The sequence below is a fragment of the Sus scrofa genome, chromosome X (assembly GCF_054392235.1).
Source record: "Sus scrofa isolate SSC_HxYL_T2T_F1_AM1 chromosome X, Sscrofa_HxYL_maternal_Yorkshire_Landrace_v2.0, whole genome shotgun sequence".
Lineage (NCBI taxonomy): Eukaryota > Metazoa > Chordata > Mammalia > Artiodactyla > Suidae > Sus > Sus scrofa.
Window position 1 is genome coordinate 44,558,664 of NC_139401.1, and position 19,388 is coordinate 44,578,051.

The window sequence follows — 19,388 nt, forward strand, 5'->3', positions numbered from 1 at the left end:
AAACTTTGTTACAAAAGATACCAACAAGAAAGTGAAAATAGGAGTTCCCGTTGTGGCGCAGCGGAAACGAATCCAACTAGGAAACATGAGGTTGTAGGTTTGATCCCTGGCCTTGCTCAGTGGGTTAAGGATCCAGGGTTGCTGTGAGCTGTGGTGTAGGTCACAGACGTGGCTTGGATCTGGTGTTGCTGTGGCTGTGGTGTAGGCCAGCAGCTGTAGCTCTGATTAGACCCCTAGCCTGGGAACCTCCATATGCCGCCGGTGCAGCCCTATAAAGACAAAAAGACAAAAAAAAAAAAAAAAGTGAAAATACACACATATACACACACAAAGGAGTTTCCTGATGGTCTAGTAGTTAAAGATCAGGTGTTGTCACTGCTGTGGCTTGGGTCACTGCAGTGGTGGGGGTTTGATTCCTGGCCCAGTACTTTCTGCATGCCATGGGTGTAGCCAAAAACTATATACAAACATATATGTACATATATACATATATATATATATATATACAACTGACAAATTGGAGAAAATACTTTCAAATTATACATCTATTAAGAGATTTGTATCTAGAATATATAAAGAACTCTTACAACTTGATAATAAAAAGATACCTCAATTTTAAAATGGGCAAAGGACACATACAACTAGATATTTCTCAAAAAAAGATATGTAAATGGCCAATAACCACATGAAAAGAGGTTCAACATCATTAGCTATCAGGGAATGCAAATCAAAACCACAGTCGGATACCACTTCACTCCCACTGGAATGGCCATCATCAAAAGGACAGATAATAACAACTGTTTTTAAGAATGTGGAGAAATTGAAATTCTCATACACTGCTGACAGGAACATAAAATGGTACAGCTGAAAGTATGGAAATAAATCCTTACATTTATAGTCAAATTGATTTTCAACAAGGGTGCCAAGACAAGACAATGAGGAAAAAATAGTCTTTGGAAAACAGTCTTAGAGTTCCTCAAAAGTAAACACAGAGTTACCATTTGATCCAGCAATTCCATTCCTGGTTATAATACCCAAGAGATGTGAAAACTTATGTATTTATAAAAACTTGAACTTGAATGGTAATAGCAACAATGTTGCTTAATTTTGATACCTTAAAGGATTTTAAAGACATTTTTATATGATTGATTCCAGTTTAATTCCATTATCATCAGGGAACATATTTTGTATGATTTCTTTAATATTAAATATGCTCCTTGATTTTTGATAGAGAATATGTTCTACATGGGGGAATGTTTTATGTATACTTCAAAAGAATGTGGATTCTGCTCCTATTGGTTTGCCTTCTCTATATATGGCATATAGGTCAAATTGTTTGATGGGGTTGTTCAGTTCCTCTGTGCTCTTACTTTCTATGTACTTGTTTTACCAATTAATAACAGACTAGGGAGTTCCTGTTGTGGCTCAGTGGTTAACAAATCCAACTAGGAACCATGAGGTTGCGGGTTTGATCCCTGGCCTCGCTCAGTGGGTTAAGGATCCAGTGGTGCCGTGAGCTGTGTTGTAGGTCGCAACGCAGCTCGGATCCCACGTTGCTGTGGCTGTGGTGTAGGCTGGCAGCTACAGCTCTGATTAGACCACTAGCCTGGGAACCTCCATATGCCGTGGGTGCATCCCTAGAAAAGGCAAAAAGACCAAAAAAATAAAAAAATTAAAAAAAAAATAACAGACTAGTATTGAGGTCTCCAACCATAATTGTAGTTTGTCTGTTTCTCCTTCTGGTTCTATCAGTTTGTGTTCTATGTATTTTGAAACTCTATTGTTAGGTGCATATACATATAAAATTGCTATGTCTTCTTAAAGAATTTATTCCTTTATTATTATTATTATTATTGGATGTAATTCTTTATCTCTGATAATATTCCTTGTTCTGGATTTTACTTTGTCTGATAATACTATAGCTACCCAACTTCTTTATTATAGTGTTGCTTCATATATAGTTTTCCATCCTTTTATCTTTCATTTTAAGTAGATTTAGTGTAGCACCATATAGTTATTTTTCTGCCTTCTCTTGTATTCATTGCATATTTTTGTTGAGACTTTTCTTATACCATTTTATCTCCACTACTGTTTGTAAACTTATGATTTATACTTCATTAAAAAATGTTGTATTACTCTAGGGCTTACAATGTATATCACCAGTTAAACAGAATCTACCTTCAAATAACACAGTATCACTACATGTATAGTGCACAGACCTTAAATAATGTGCTTCCAACTCCCCTCTCCCAGTCTTTGTTCCATATTATCATACATTCAACTTTTACACAGTATGTCATAAATACAATTTTGCTTTAGTTAGTTTTATTGCAGAGCAATTTAAGGTAAGAAAAAAACAATTTTATTTTACCTTAATTCATTCCATTTCGAGTGCTCGTCATTTCTTTGTGTCTAAGTTTTTACCTGGTATTACATTCCTTCTGCCTGAAGAACTTCTTTTAACTTTTCTGGTAAAGTAGTTCTGATTTTTTGCTTGTCAGAGGAAGTGTTTATTTCCCCTTCATTTTTGAAAGGTATTTGTGTGGGCTTTAGAAATTCTGGGTTGAAAGATTTGCTTTTCTTACAGCACTTTAAAGTTGTCACTTATTGTGTTCTGGCTTGTGTGGTTTCTGATAAGAAGTCTATGGTAATTTTTTTCTTTTTTTTGAGCAAACATTTACTCATTTACTTATTAATTTAGTTGATTTAAAATGTTCTTTCAATTACTGCTGTACAGCAAAGTGACAGTCATATATATATGTCATATATATGTATACATATATATATACACATTCTTTTTCTCACATTATCCTCCATCATGTTCTGTCACAAGTGACTAGATATAGTTTCCCTGTGTTATACAGCAGGATCTCATTGCTTGGTTAATTCTTATCCTTCTTCTTCTGTATGTAGCCTGTCTCTGTTCTTGTTCTAATTCTTTTAGGTGGTAGGTTAAGCTGTTGACTTAAGATTTTTCTAAATGATAATCTTGCTGGATAGCGTATTCTAGGCTGCAAAATTTTCCCCTTTAGCACTTTGAATATATTTTGCCACTCTGTTCTGGCCTGTAGTGTTTTTGTAGATAAATCAGCTGATAGCCTTGTAGGAATTCCCTTATAATTATATATATAATTATAATAATCTTTTTGCTTTTTTTCTTGCTGCCTTTAGAATCCTCCCCTTATCTTTAACTTTTGCCATTTTTATTATAATATGTCTTGGTATGGGTCTGTTTGGGTTCAACTTGTTGGATGCCCTCTGTGCTTCTTGTATCTTGATATCTCTTTCCTTTAGATTTGGAAGGTTTTCAGCCATAATTTCTTCAAATATATTTTCTCTCTCTTTTTCTTCATCCTCTGGAATCCCTATTATGCATAGATTGGCCCACTTTATATTATTTCATAGATCTCTTACGTTGCTTTCATATTTTTTCATTTGGTTTTCTGTTCTGATTGGGTGATTTCCATTGTTCTATCTTCCAAGTCACTTATTCATGCCTCTGAATTATTCATTCTGCTCTTCAATGCCTTTAACTCAGCTTGCAACTCTGCAAATGAATTTTCTAATTTTTCTTGGCTCCTCCTTATATTTTCTAGTTTCTTTCTAAAGTAATCTGCATTACTGTTCATATCTGCTCTTAATTCCTTCAGTATTTCACTATCTCCTATTTGAACTCAGTGTCTGTTAGACTGCAGAGGTCTGTTTCATTGTTTGCTCCTTGAGGAGAATTTTCCTGTGCTTTTAACTGGGAATGGTTCCTGAGCTTCTTCATTTTGCTTATATTTTTGTTATTCTGTGAGTTTAGGGGAAACAACTTCTGCAGTCTTAGAGGGGTATTTATATGCAAAAGTGCCCCTGGGCTTACTTTTTTTTTTTTTGGCATGAGACCTGCTTTTGGTTTGGATGCTTTCACTCTCTTTCCTCAGTGTGTACAGGCTGTTATCCCCTTGATAGGAGGTGTGCCAAGGTAAGGCCTGCACTTGCTTCCAGGAAGATGGAGGCAATGGGCAGGACCAGTACCCAGTGTATGGTTGCTAGGCCCTTCACAGTGGCAAGGACCCACAGGGAGGTGGCACAGGCTGTTCCTGGTTGCAAGGCCCTGGACATTGGCAGTGACCCTCAGGGAGGTGTAGATGGTGGCCAGAGCCTTTGGCAGCAGCAACAGCTGGGTGTGTGTGTTCCCAGAGGAGTGACGGCAGTAGGTGGCCCTTGGTTGCAGTGCCCTCTTTTATCATTGTAAATTTCTTGGCTAAATCTGGCCCAATGATATTTACCCATTTAAAATCAGCCTGCCAGGTTTCATTACAAAAGCTCAGGATCATGAACTGAGGATTAAAAACAGATATTTCAAGAAAACAGGCTCCCCCTCTTCACGGAGTATACTAGGTAGGGTGTGCTAATCTTGGAGATTTACTGGAGACCCAGTTTGGGTGCAAATTTGTCCCAAATGGCTACAGTAATGGCAGATTTCCCTCAGGGTAGGAAACAAGTACTTCTAAAAAGGCAATGGAACTTACGGGGAAAGATGAGCAGAATCAACAATCATAGATGACTTTAGCTTCATAGGTATAAGGCTGAGCCAGAAAACTGTTCAAAAATTGGGGGTATTAGGAAAAGGGGAAAAGGGAGGAAGGAAAAGGAAAAATAGGGAGAAGAAGGAGAAATAACAGAATGAGGATAACACCTGGAGATTATTCCACAGAGGCAATATATTCAGAAATTAGAAGAATGAGAAACAAGCCTAGGATGAAAAGGGAGCTGATAAAATTGGTACAGAAGTCATCTTGGGCAGAAGCTGTCCACTGTCCAAGGTCATCTGTTTGTACTAAGTTTCTTGGGAAAGATTTTCTCCTTTGTGTCATCATCTGCTTCAGAAGAGTTTCAAGAAACTCTCAATTTTAAGTCTCTGCTTAAGGAAGAAGGTTGAACAGATCTATTACTACGATGCTGGAAATGGAGGTATAAAGCCAGGAGAACATGATCACACTATATGGCTTATAGCCCTTCAGCCGTGTGTAAAGAGGAGGACAGGAGCGCCACAGGGACCGACGTAAGGAATAAGCAAGTCTCCCACCGGGTGTTGTAGTCCCTCTGGTGCTTTGGGTTTTAGGAGATACTGGGACAACTTAGGAAGAAGCATTGTGGGATCTCACAAGGCTTCTATCATCTTCTTTTTCCTCCCATTTGTAGGTGACGAAGCCCAGAGGACATGAGACACTTAGGAAGGTAAATCAGAAAACTGAGGTGATTCTAAGGAGAAAGCAAGCTGGGGAGCCGAGAGTGCGGGGTAGTTAAGGGAAGCCACCCTAAGATGATGTTCGGAGTCATCCCAGTTTGGGAGATCAAGAAAAAGTCTTTCAGGTGAGCCCTTAATAGTGATTTCTCATTGAGCCAAAAGTTCCCTTCATGAGAGCCTGGGAAACAGGGGAGGAAGGTGGAAGGACTGAGGAGAAAAACATGGCGAGAAGTTAAGGATCCAAGGAGACAGACAGGAAACTGTGTTATGTTTGTGGAAGGCCCTTTGTTTCCCTCAAGCTGTTGAAGCTGTAATGCCATAAATTGCAGTATAAGGTTTCCTCTTTTTTTTTTCATATTATCCACAAAATGCTAAGTGCTGTAATTCATGGATAGATATGATCTGCCAGCCTATTTTAGGCTTCTGAACCACATCTAATATTTTAGGCATAAGGCCATTCATAATAATTAAAAAAAAAAAAGATGGTGATCATGTGTGAAAGGGTGGTATCAGTCAGTTCCTAAAGTTGGAGACAAACCCATCCCACCCTTGACGACCCATCCCACCCCAATCACTGAGAGGTGGTAAAAACTTCAGGAATTACTTTTTAAAGACTTTCTCCAATATCTAGGGTTTTGGTCTATCTGGAGGAGGTGTTATTTCTAGGAGAATTAGCTAAATCCTCATTTATGGTGATCACTTGGCCTTGTCAAATCAGGTTCTGTCACCCCTTGGTCTTACTTAAATGTGTGTTAACTAATATAGATGGGGAAACTTAGGAGCATAAGCCCTTCCAGTTCTCCCAAATTACAGTACATTTCTCTCTATCCTTTTGAGGATTTGGGAAATCTTTGACAGTCAGCCCAGGACCAGGGTTTGAAGGTAAAGTGTAACTGAGGTATTGGATTTGGGTCAGGACCTTCTTGAGGGGGAGCAGGTGAAGGTCTGGGTCTAAAGGTGAGAGAGCTGAGGAAGGGCAGGAGGAAGAGGGAGGCAGAAGGATCAGGAAAGGAGGGAGGCCAAAGAGGAGTGAGGTTACAGGAGGCAGAAACAGCTAGACAGAACGCAGGCAGTCTTTCTGGAGGGAGAAGGCCAAGGATGTTCAAGAGCCAACTTCCCTAGATTGGAGTCGGCTTGACTTGCTCCTTTTTCCAGAGGCTTTCCTCTTACGTATTGAAGAAAAACATCCATTTTAAATGACTTGTTTTCATTTGGTCTAAATACCATGCAAATACACATGTTTTGATTTGTCCCAAGAGCCTCCAAGGGGCCACTGGAGTTCAATAGTTCTTCCTAAAGTCCTACCACTTAGAAATTTAACAATTAGGATCATAAGGGCAGAACAAATGCCTGGCGTGGGTGCATGGGGGTTGGGCAGACTATGTTTCCCACGGTCAAAGAGATCCTAGATAAAAGAAGGGAGCATGGCCTTAGGACTATCATCTAATGCTCTGCTTGCCCAGAGAATCCCCAAAGTCAAAAGGAAAAGCAATGCAGCAACTTGTCAGACAATTATGTTAACCCTTTCAAAGACTCCAATCCTGAAACCTACATGCAACAGGGTAAAATTGAATGAAGCACAAGCTTAGAGGAGGACTCTTCTCTGAACCCAACTGTCACCAAGAAGGGAGAGAGTAAGGGTTCCTCAGCACATTCCATCCTTCTCTGAAACCTCAGCAGGATCCAGGGTTCACCTAGACTCTATCCAAGCCACGGCAATAAACTGTCAAGATAAAAATAGCTAAGTGACCCAAATAGAGGCTGAAGGCTTCATTGACCTGATGTGTGCCAGGCAGTCTCAAAACTAGGTAACTCTCTGAGCTCCAGATTTGAGTTGTTTATAGACTGGAAAAGAGAAGGGTATGGGACTTGGGTCTTGTCCAAGGTTGCTGTGTTATTTATCTGTAACGGCTGCAAAATCTGCTGTTGGAAAGCTTAGGATAGGGTGGTTTTTATGCCTCTTTCTCAGGTCAACAGTGCAATCTCATTTTGGCAACGGACAATTGTTCTTCTGAGGGTGCTTTGCAAGCCTTGATGGTGGTCTGTAAGCTGTCTAGCGCCAGTTAAGGTTCAGGGGAGTGGGAAACAGAAAAGGAGAAAGAGCGAGAAAGAAAATGGGACGCAAAATGGAGGCAAAAATCTAAGCAAGAAAAACTGGGGTCTGTTTTAATTATTTCCAGTAGGAAGTAATAACCTGGGTTCTTTTAGTGACATGACCCACTCAGGACATTACTCCTTTAACTGCTTTATGAGACCTGAATTTGAGTCTGTGCTTTGCACAGACCCTTGGCAACTGGCCCTCTGAAATACAGCAAGAGTCCCTAGACCACTACAGTAGCAGCTAAAGCAAATCCCTCATGGGCAGATTTCCTATGACTGAAACTATAGCCAGCCAGGGAAAGGGAGGCAGAAAAACTGTTTGGACAAATTTTCTGGAACAATACATTCCTGAACTCTGCCCAGCCACACCTCTGTCCTACCCTGAGGCATTGGCCACTCCTGAACATGGAATTCACATACAAGCCAGCGGCCAACTTCAGAGCTGAGGAACACCTGTGTCTATGAGGAAATGAGCTGGTCTGATCTCTTCCCTCTTCCCAGAGGCTACAAACTTGAGATGCTCACACAGTCTTGTGTTTCCCTACCCAGAAATGGGCACAGGCTGACTCATGGGCAAGCAAGCATTAAGCAGCTACTTTGGGCCAGCCTCAGTGAATTAAAAAGTGAGTAACACCAAGCTATGAATAAGTGAAAGGCTGATAAACTTAGCTTTAATCATACATTTCTTTGCTCAGCAATGTGTTCTCCCAGAAATGGCAGAATCCACCATTCACAGGATCGGAATCTCTGATCATTAAGAAGTTCAAAGTCTTGAAGTTTTGCCTAAGCATGGGAGGAGTCAAAGGGAAGAAGGAAAGATAGAACCTGAGAGGTCTAATGCCCTGGTTGATCAATGACTTCGGTCAAAATATCAGGCCTTTTCCAAAAGCCACAGATGCAGCCCTAACCCCATACCTGTTCTCTTTACATTCATTCTGGTTTCAATGCCAGAAAGGCAATTTTTTTTTCTTTGTATATTTAATTTGGAAGTACCTTGGGTCAAGAAGGGACTTTTGACATGCAGGGGAATACAGGAGCAAAAAAAAAAAAAAAAAAAAAAAAAAAAAAAAAAAAAGAGCATTAGAACAGATGCGTGGGTTAATGCCCCTGATCCAGCTCACGAATCTAGGAACACCAGAGAGGTCATAAGCAGTCTCCATGAAGTGTGCTTCCAAGCCTAGGCCATACCTGCAAAAGATGCTTTGCCTCCTTCCTTTGTTACGGTTCCTAGAAGCAGTGACTGACATAGAAATTCCTGTTGAAGTGATGTATTGAGGGAGGACTCAAGGCTGTGGTTGGTGGTGGGGATGTAACTAGCAGGACATGATCTAAGCGGGAGTATAGCTTCAGTCTGATGGCACAGGGAAGGCTCTGGGGCACTAACATACCCCTGTATCAATTACTGGCCAAGGACTGCAGTAGGCAGAAGGGCATGGAGATGACTGAGCAATTTTCTCTGGAGAAGAAGGTATCCTATAAGATATCAGCCGACAGTCACCACAGCTGGGATATGGGCAGGGAACAGGAAACGGGGTGAGGCATCTGCAGCATCCAGTACCACTCCCTCCACCCTTATCTTCTAAATCAGGAGTCAGCAAATTTTTTCTGTAAAGGGCCAAACAGTAAATAGCTCAAGCTTTTGCCATAGAGTCTCAGTCACAACCACTCCCCTCTACCATTTTAGCAAAAAACGTAGCCATAGACAAAATGTAAATGAGTGGACAAGGTAGTATTCCAATAAAATATTTACAAAAACAGGCAACTCTGGTTTGCAGCTGTCCTTCTGAAGGCAAGGCATCATCTTGGTCTGTCACTAGTACCAGGTATGAGAAGTACATGTGGACTCTGGTGGAAAAGACTGGGCTTCTACCCACTCCTAGGCATATATGCGGACAAAACTTTCATTCAAAAAGATACATGCACCCCTATGTTCATCGCAGCACTATTCACAATAGACAAGACATGGAAACAACTTAAATGTCCATCGGCAGATGAATGGATTAAGAAGATGTCGTATATATGTGCAGTGGAATACTACTCAGCCATAAAAAAGGACAAATAATGCCATTTGCAGCAACATGGGAGGAACTAGAGACTCTCATACTGAGTGAAGTAAGTCAGAAAGAGAAAGACAGATACCATGTGGTATCACTTACATGTGGAGTCTAAAATATGGCACAAATGATCTATCTACAAAACAGAAACAGATCATGGACATGGAGGACAGTCTTGTGTTTCCCAGGGGGAAAGGTGGAGACCAGGGGACTGATGGGAAGTTTGGGTTGGTGGATGCAGAGTGTTACATTTGAAACGGATGGGCAATGGGGTCCTGCTCTAAAGCACAGGGAACCTGTATATGGTCTCCTGGGTAAGAACCTGATGGAAGAACAAAAAAATAAGACTGGACTTCTAACCATAGCCTTGTCTCTCCACAGCTTTTTCAGAAGCAGGTGCCAGAAACCCAACTCAAATGAGCTCAAGGGAAATGGAGCAGGGGAGAGGGAGTACTTAATGACTCAGGTAACCGAACCATGGGTGAGCTGGCTTCAGGGACAAACAGTTCCAGGAGCTCAAACTCCTTAGGACCTGCCCTCTGCTTATTCAACATTTTGGCATTTCGCTCCTGCTACTGAAGCCGAGCAAGGCCCTGTGGGGCTCCTGGGCACAAAAAGGATTTCTGTGCCCCCATTTCCTGTTTTTAGGAAATGGGCCTCATTCAGCCTCCACGGCCTTCCCTGAGTTCCAAGGGGTTAAGTTCAGATAGTTGCTGATTGGGGAAGGGAAAGGATGCAGAGACAAGGTTGGAACGGTCAAGAAATAATAATGCACCCTTGGGGCAGGGTCCTGATTCCCCCTCAAGGGATACACGTAATGATGTAGGCATCTTACACACCTACAAGAAAAGTTATATTCCTCATGCTTCTTTTCGAAATGAATACTTCAAAACTGAAATAGCTTGGAGCCCTCCCTTGTGCTTCTCCCTCATGTGATTGTACCCTAAACACGATCACCTGTAAGCTAAAGATTAGGCACCCTGAGCACAATTGCTTGACGGTTAAAGATTACAAGCACATGAGGTTTTTTAGGAACCTTCCTAGGTGGTTCTAATCTCTGATCAATATGCTCTTTTTTGCAAGTATTATTATTCCAGGAAAAGTCAAGATGCCATAACCTAGAAGACCACCACCAGGATCATGCTGAGATCTCCTGATGCCTGCTTCGATGACTAAGATTCCCAGAAAGAAAGAAGAATGCATGTTTGCCCCAACCCTGATTCTTATCTGAAACCCTGTTTTTCTCCTTTTGACTATAAAACTCCCCACAATCATTCTTCAAGAGAGGGCATGGTCTTTAAGGCATTAGCTTGCTGTGGCCTCCTTTGCCTGGAAAAGCAATAAAAGCTATTTTTTTCTCCTTCACCCCAAACTCTATCTCCACGTTTCTACTTGGCACTAGTGGACAGAGGCTGAGTTTCAGCAACACTCTCAGTGGACTTTATTTCTATGCCAAGGAACATGGCCTCTGGCAGTTCTGGACTCAAACAGTGATGGCCCCAGATCTGGAGAGAAAAGGGGAATCTTCTCTAACCAAGATTAAGAAAGAAGGTCATGGTGCGAAAACTGAATCATGTGCTCATCCATGGATTATTCACTCCTCCTTCCCCTCCCCATGGTCAAGGTGAGAGACAAAGTCTCACATAGGAAACATGGCAGAGAGAGACCAGACCTGGCCGCTGGGGCATCATTATGACCCAGAGTCTCCCCAAATTATGTCAATTACATTGACCTCGATCTACTAACCTTCCTCAATGCCTACCGTGCTCCATACTCAACAATACTTTCTGAGCACATACTATATGCCAGGTACTGTGCTAAGAAGGTCGTGTGGATTTAGCATGACCAAGACAAAAATGTCTCTGCCTTCACTTGACATCCTGTAGGTTAGCACTGCAAAACCCAGAACAGCCAGGCCTGATCTTTGGTCCCAATGGTTTGAGAATCACAGAACAGAGGATGTTATCCTAAAGAATAGTCCCCATCACTGTCTCCACTTCTTCTTCCTTCATTATCTCTATCCTACTGCACTTTCCTCCTTCATTCCACTGAAACCGTCCTGGGAAAAGTCACCAGGGACTTTTTGCCAAAAGGAGGATACTATTTGTGTCCCCATTTGTACTGAATTTGGAGGCATCTGATACAGCTGCCTACTGCCCATGTTCTAAAATTGTACTTTCTTACCTTTGGTGGCATGTACTCTTCTGGTTCTCCTAGATATGTGGATGAGAGGTCAGTTAATGGTGCTTTTTAATTTTTACTTTGTATGCTTTTCTATGAAGAGGAGGTTTTATACTGAAAATTGAATTTTAAAAATAAAGTTAAGGAGTTCCCGTCGTGGCGCAGTGGTTAATGAATCCGACTAGGAACCATGAGGTTGCGGGTTCGGTCCCTGCCCTTGCTCAGTGGGTTAACGATCCGGCGTTGCCGTGAGCTGTGGTGTAGGTTGCAGACGCGGCTCGGATCCCACGTTGCTGTGGCTCTGGCGTAGGCCAGTGGCTACAGCTCCGATTTGACCCCATATGCCGCGGGAGCGGCCCAAAGAAATAGCAAAAAGACCAAAAAATTAAAAAAAATTTAAGACTCATAAGAAAGTTTAAAGGAAATAGCAGAAAGACCAAAAAATAAAAAATAAAAAAAAAATTTAAGACTCATAAGAAAGTTTAAAAGTCTAGGATTCAAGAGAAAATGGGTTTTAATCTAACTTTAATTCTATCTAGCCATCAGGATAATCTTTCTACATCTCACTAGCGTAATCTCTAAGAAAGGATATTGCTAGGTTCAATTTCATAAGCACTGACTGTACATTCTTTTTGCATTAGGATGGATAGATATACACACATTAGGAGTACAAAAATGATGAAGACGTTGCAATGGCTTCCACAAAGAGCACAGGGGAGGGGCAGGAAAGGTTTCATAGATGAGATGATAATTGTCTTGAGGTATGAGTAAGCGTTCAGCAGGCCAACAAGGTGGCATGCCAAACAGGATCGTGGCAGGTAGATTAGAAACAGCCAAGTTTGTGCTTGGAGTCCGGAGAAGGTCCTCATGGCTGAAGTGTGACGTCTGGGGGTGGGGACAGAGGGCCCGGAATGAGGCCAGAAAAATACAGCAGTGAAATCAGGGAATGATACATGAAATTTGAACTTTTCACGCAAGCAACAGGAAGGCAGTAGAGCTATGGTTTCTTAATTGGAGGTGTTAATGTGGTTGATCATCGTTTTATTTGTGTCAACTGTTTCAATTTCTACTGGGTGGCTTCTCTTTTCTTATCATTTGGCAGGGTACTTTTTGTAATCTGGATCCTAATAATTTGCCTTTTTCTAGTGGTGCAAATGTTTCTTCTCGATCCATCACTAGTTTTTTTGCGCTTGCCTATATGTCTTTGCTACAAAGGAGGTCTGAACGTTCATGTAGATACATGTTTTGATCTTTTACTTTGGTAAATTCAGAGAATTGATTTTGTGTCTTAAAAACCCTTCTCCATTTCAAACGTGAAAAATATTTTCTTATCTAACTCTTTTATAGTTTTGTTTTTATAGTTCACTCTTCATCTGGGAATTATTTCTATGAAGAGTATAAGATAAAGACCTAACTCCTTTGTCTCCCAAAGAAAGAACCATCTTTCACGGCACCATTCATTATACAGTCTATTATTTTCCACAATATGAATTGTCCTCTTAATCACACTCTATTCCAAATTTCCCTATGCACATTAATTTACATCTGTAAATATGTATAAAATTGAAAAACACCAAAACCTAAGTAAGAAAATGGTTAAAAGATATTAACGGGCAGGGGAGTTCCCGTCGTGGCTCAGTGGTTAACGAATCCAACTAGGAACCACAAGGTTGTGGGTTCGATCCCTGACCTTGTTCAGTGGGTTAAGGATTGGCATTGCCGTGAGCTGTGGTATAGGCTGCCGACTCAGCTCCAATCCCGTGTTGCCCTAGAAAAAAAGGCAAAAAGGCAAAAAGGCAAAAAAAAAAAAAAGATATTAATGGGCAGTATATAGAAAAATATATTTAGCTAATCTCCAACTTCAATAGAAACAAACGGCTGACTAAAATATAGGGTTTTTTCTTCCAGTTTTATAGAGAGAAAATTGATACACAACATTGTATAAACTTTAGATGTACAGTATAATTAATGATTTAAGTTACATACATAATGAAATGATTATCACAATAAGTTTAGCAAACATCCATCATCTCATGGAGATACGAAATAAAAGATAGAAAAAAATATTTGTCCTTGCAATGAAAACTCTTAGGATTTATTCTCTTTATATATATCATTGAACAGTGTTAATTATATTTATCAAGTTGTATATTATATCCCTAGTACTTATTTATCTTACAACTAGGAATCAGTACCTTTTGACTGCCTTCATCCAATTCCCCTATCCCCAACAGCCCATCTCTAGTAACCACCTATCAGAGCTCTTTTTCTATGAGTTTGTTTGCTACTTACAACACCATGTTAGTGCCTGTTACACAACACAGTGATTCAACATTTCTATATATTTCAAAATGATCACAATAAGTCTAGTTATAATGTAACCATACAAAGTTGTCACATCGTTATTGCTATAATCCTCATGCTGTACATTTCATACTGGTGACTCATTTATTCTGCACTAAAAGTTTATGCCTCTTAATCTCCCTCACCTATTTCCTTCCTCCCCTCACGCCCCTCCTCTCTGGCAACCACCTGTTTGTTCGCTGTGTCTATAACTCGGTTTCTGTTTTGCTATGTTTCTTGTTTTCTTTTTTAGATTCCACATACAAAATCGTACAGTATTTGTCTTTCTCTGTCTGACTTATTTCACTCAGCATAATAACCTCCAGGTCCATCAACGTTGTTGCAAATGGCAAGGTTTCATTCTTTTTTATGGCTGGGCAATATTCCATTGTATGTGTATATATGTCACATCTTCTTTAATATTCATCTATTGATGAGCACTTAGGTTGCTTCCATATCTTGGCTATTGTAAATAATGCTGAAATGAAAATATGGATGCATATATCTTTTCTAATTAGTGTTTTTCTTTTCTTTGGATAAATATCTAGGAGTGAAATTGCTGGATCATATGGTAGTTCCATTTTTAATTTTTTGAGGAATATGCATACTGTTTTCCATATTGGCTGGACTAATTTACATTCCCACCAACAGAGCACAAGGGTTCCCTTTTCTCCACATTCATGCCAACACTTGTGATTTGTTGACTTTTTGATGACAGCTATTCTGACAGGTGTGAGGTGATATCTCACTGTGGTTTTGATTTGCATTTCCCTGATGATTAATGATACTGAGCATCTTATGTGCCTGATGGCCATCTATATGTCTTTGCTGTAAAAAAAAAAAAAATGTCTATTCAGCTCCTCTGCCCATTTTTAAATTTGGTTGTTTTTTCCGTATGATGTTGAGTTGCATGAGTTCTTTGTATATTTTATTTACCCCTTATCAGAAATATCATTTGCAAATATCTTCTCCCATTCAGTAGGCAGCCTTTTCATTTTGCAGATAGGTTCCATCTCTGTGCAAAAGCTTTTTGGTTTGATGTAGTCTATCACAACTGCTTCTTGGATAGACTGTCTATCTTTACTTCACTTAGATCTGCTGTGGCTTTATCTTATTCCCTTGTCCGGAACATGTTGCCCCGATGCTTCATTTTGCCCAAGTTGCTATTTTTATTTTTGTATCTGGTAGGTTGGTTACATTTCCTGATGTTAGATAAGTGATCTTTTTTAGGAGATCTCCTATGTATCCCAGCAGCACACTCCCCTCTTACCACCCAAGCTATAGGGGGTTCCCCCTATGCAGGCTGTATGGGTGCTTCTATTTTGGTAGGCTAACGACGTGGGCAGTCTGGTAGGCTCAGTTGGCCCCAGGTCTGGTTGGTTGCTGGGCCCTGCTTTGTATGGAGGCTGCCAGCCACTGGTTAGCAGGACCAGGTTACCAGGCAGCAGACTACAGAACCCCAGAGATTGTGCTGGCTCACTGGTGGGCAGAGTCAGGGTCCAGAAGGCTCTGGGGCTGTTCTCTGCCCAGTGGTGGGTGAAGCTAGATCCTGGGCCTAGGATCTAGCACCACTGATGAAGAAAGATCGGAACCTACCAAAAAGGATCTGGCCTACTGGTGGGCAGAGTCAAGTCCTAGAGTCTGGCTGTAGGACACAGGGGTCTGAGAGCTGGTGTCCAATTGCTGGGGGGAGAAGAGGCAGTTCCTGACATGGCTGGGTATGAGGTCTGGGGTGTCCTGAAGCCTGTGCTGGCCTAGTAGTGGGCAGGGCCAGGACTCAGCTGGTCCCAGGGCATGATCTGGTCTGCTGATAGGCAGGCTGGTCCTCTGGGCTGTGGGATTGTGGTTTTCTTGAGTCTGGTATCTGCCCCCTTGTGGGTGAGACTGGCCAAAGGCTAGAGTAGGCTCCCTGGAGGGCAGGGCCAGGGCCCAGGGATTCTGGGTACCTGCCCACTGGTGGATGGAGTTGGGTCCTGGTCCCTCTGGTGGGCAGGGCCCCAGAAGTGGATGTGGGATCAGGGGGTCTTAAGGTAGCTTGTCTGCTGGTGGGTAGGGCTATGTCCCCACTCAGTTACTGGGCTGGAAGCATCCCAGTACTGGCACCTAAGGCAATTAGGTAGGGCCAGGTTTTGGCATTAATGAGCTAGAGAGAGGATTTTCACAATGGTGCTTGCAGCAGTAGTTTCCACACAATAAAAGGAACTCCCCAGAATTGCTGCCATCAGTGTCTATGTTCCCAAGGTGAGCTGCAGTTGCTTCCTGACTCTCTGGGACACTCTCCAAGATCAGCAGGTAGGTGTGACCCAGGCTTCTTTGAATATACTGCTGCATCCCTGAGTCCCAGTGCATAAGATTTTGTATGCACCCTTTAAGAGTGAAGTCTTTATTTCCCCCAGCCCATTGGGACAACTGAAAGTAAGCGCCATTGGCCTCCTAAGCCAAATGTTCTGGGCTCTCATTTTTCCAGAGCAGGACCCCAGGCTGGGGAGCCCAAGGTAAGGCTCAGACCTCTCACTCCTTTGGGAGAACCTCTGCAATGTAATTATTCTCCAATTTGATTATATTATGAGTCCATCCCTTCTACTCATCTCATTATGGTTCCTTCAATATGTCTTTAATGGTAAAAGATCCTTTTTGGTAGGTTCCGATCTTTCTTCATCAATGGTTGTTCTGCAGATATTTGGGATGTTGATGTGCTCCTGTGAGTAGGTGAGCTTAGACCCTTCTCTGTGCAAAAAGCCCTACCTGCAGGGCATTCATTAAAAAAAATCATTGGCAATTGTTTAACATCACACCTGCCTGAGATGGTATTAAAGGGTGGGGTCAAAAAGAGGCTGACCAAAAAATTTAAAAGAAAAAAACTGGGGAATGAGATTTCCATAGGGTGATTTGAAAAGCTCTAACATATTCTCAGCTATCTAGAAAGCCACCTGAATGTTCTGGGTTGTTCCTGTGCCCAGGAAAGCTCTCAGAGGGCCCTAAATGCTTACCTCTGGCTTATCTTGAGGCTTTGCACAAGCAGGAAGTGAAGGCTAGCACAGAGGTACAAAACTGCCTACTGGAACATTAAAAGTATGCCCCAACACATGTACAGAGCCCCTCAGAAAATGCTGGGAGACTTACTAGTTCACACATTTAGGAAAATCCCTGTTCTGTAAATAACTGATCATTATGCTAACTAGGCAGACTTCAGTGGCCATGCACAACAAATAATATAGATTTTATAGAACGAATCCAGAAAAGTAACTAAACACGCTACAGATCAATATATTCTATTAATACAAATGCAAAAATCCTCTAAAATAGCAAATTAAATCTAGCAGCATATAAAAAGGATCATCCAGCAACATATTAAAAAGTGGCATTTATCACAGGAATGCAGGGTTAGTCTAACATACAAAAATCAACCATATAAATGGAACAGAGAACAAAACCCACATGATCATCTCAATTAATGCAAAAAAAAAGATAACAAAATCAGCACACTTTTATGATTAAAAAAAACACTCAAGAAACTAGGAATAAAGGAGATCTTATACAACCTAAGAAAGATATCTACAAAAACCCACAGCTAACATCATACTTAATGGTGAAAGACTGAATGCGTTCTTCCTAAGATCAGGAACAAGACAAGAATGTCCATCCTCACAGCTTATATTCGGGATTGTAATGGAGGTTTTAGCCAAGGCAATCAGGCAAGAAGAAGATATTAAAAAAAATACAGATTATAAAGGAAGAGGTAAAACTATCTCTATTCACAAATGACATGGTCTTAATATAGAGAAAATCTTAAGAAAAATAAAAGAGTTTACAGTGTGGTGCAGTGATTTAAGAATCCAACTGCAGTGGCTTGGGTCACTGCAGAGGTGCAGGTTTGATCTCACAGTACACTGGGTTAAAGGATCCAGCATTGCCACAGCTGTGGTGTAGGCAGCAGATGTAGCTCAGATTCAGTCCCTGACCAGGCAACTTCCATATGCCACAGGTGTGGCAGAGGGAAGGGATGGGGAGGGAAGGGAAGGGAAGGGAGAAAGAAAAGAAAGAAAGAAAATCATAGGACTAGACACCAGAATTGTAAGAATAAACAAGTTTAGCAAGGTTACAAGGTATAAGATCAATATACAAAATCATCTATTTTTCTATACACTAGCAATGCACAATCTGAAAATGAAGAGAACAATTCTATTTAGAATAGCATCAAAAAAAACTAAAAAGGAATAAATTTAACAAAAGAAGTTACAATACAAAAATGATCCAATTAAAATTGGGGCAAAAGTTTGAGTAAATATTTATCCAAAGAAGATACACAAATGGTCAAAAACATAAGCAAAGATGCTCAACATCACTGGTCATTAGAGAAATAAAAACTAAAACCACAATGAGATACCATTTCCCATTCACCAGAATGGTTATAATCAAAAAGATAGATAATAACAAGTGCTGACAAGAATGGGAGGAAACTGGAACCCTCATACACTACTGGTGGGAATGTAAAATGGTACAGCCACAGGGAAAACAATTTGTCAGTTCCACACAAAATTAAATATGACCCAGTAATTCTACTCCTAGTTATACACCCAAGAGAACTAAAAACTTATGTATGTATACACACAAATTTGTCCATGAATGTTTATGGTGGCATTTTCCTAAGAACCAAAAAGCAGAAAACAAACTTTGTTAAACCATCAATAATAAAATATTTTAAGCATCCATACTAAAGGAAAGACTATCTTTGTATCCTCTCTATTAAAAAAAAACATTTTTTTTAGGAGTTCCCAGTTGTGGCTCAGCCGAAACGAATCTGACTAGCATTCATGAGGATGCAGGTTCCATCCCTGGCCTCGGTCAGTGGGTTAAGGGATCTGGTGTTGCCCTGAGCTGCGGTGTAGGTTGCAGGCATGGCTCCGATCTGGTGTTGCTGGGTCTGTGGCTAGGCCGGTGGCTTCAGCTCTGATTCGACCCCTAACGTGGCAACCTCCATAGGCCACGGGTGCGGCCCTAAAAAATATACATATGTATATTTTTAAATCACTATAATATAAAGAGGTGATCAAACAGTATGCAGCCTACAGGTAGTCTGGCAGTGGAGTATATTTTGAGAAACTCTTCCCTTGTCCTTAGACAGTGATCCCTAGGCATGGCTCAGTCCCCCAGCAAAGCTCATTAACAATTCCCAGGAAGTAAAAATAGAATCTGGGTAATAAAATAAAATCTAACCTTATTTCTTCCTTTGTGCTTCATCTAGTTTCATTTGCTCATAGGATGCCACATGCAAACGCCTCACACCCTTCGGAGTTTCCAGTACCAAATGGCTGGGCCTGGCACTGCAGCTTCAGGGTCACATGCAGAGGCACCGTCCCCCCACATCACAGCAACTCAAGATGGCGGCAGCCAGCTCTGTGCAGAGATGCCGCCCAGGGAACTGAGCAGCGTCAGTGGCGTGGGCAGCGTGAGGAGCGTGGGCAGCGTGAGCA

At 41.2% G+C, this 19,388-nt stretch overlaps 2 long non-coding RNA genes across 2 annotated transcripts; one reads left to right on the forward strand and one right to left on the reverse strand.

The window, feature by feature from the left end:
• Positions 1–5,233: 5,233 nt before the first annotated feature.
• On the forward strand, positions 5,234–10,762 carry LOC102167122 (uncharacterized). The gene is made up of 3 exons (XR_309212.4): positions 5,234–5,361; positions 9,772–9,856; positions 10,474–10,762. It is a non-coding gene; the product is annotated as an uncharacterized LOC102167122 (long non-coding RNA).
• Positions 8,296–19,297, reverse strand: LOC146394572 (uncharacterized). The gene is made up of 2 exons (XR_014835344.1): positions 19,132–19,297; positions 8,296–13,339 (listed from the first exon to the last, which is right to left on the reverse strand). It is a non-coding gene; the product is annotated as an uncharacterized LOC146394572 (long non-coding RNA).
• Positions 19,298–19,388: the final 91 nt, after the last annotated feature.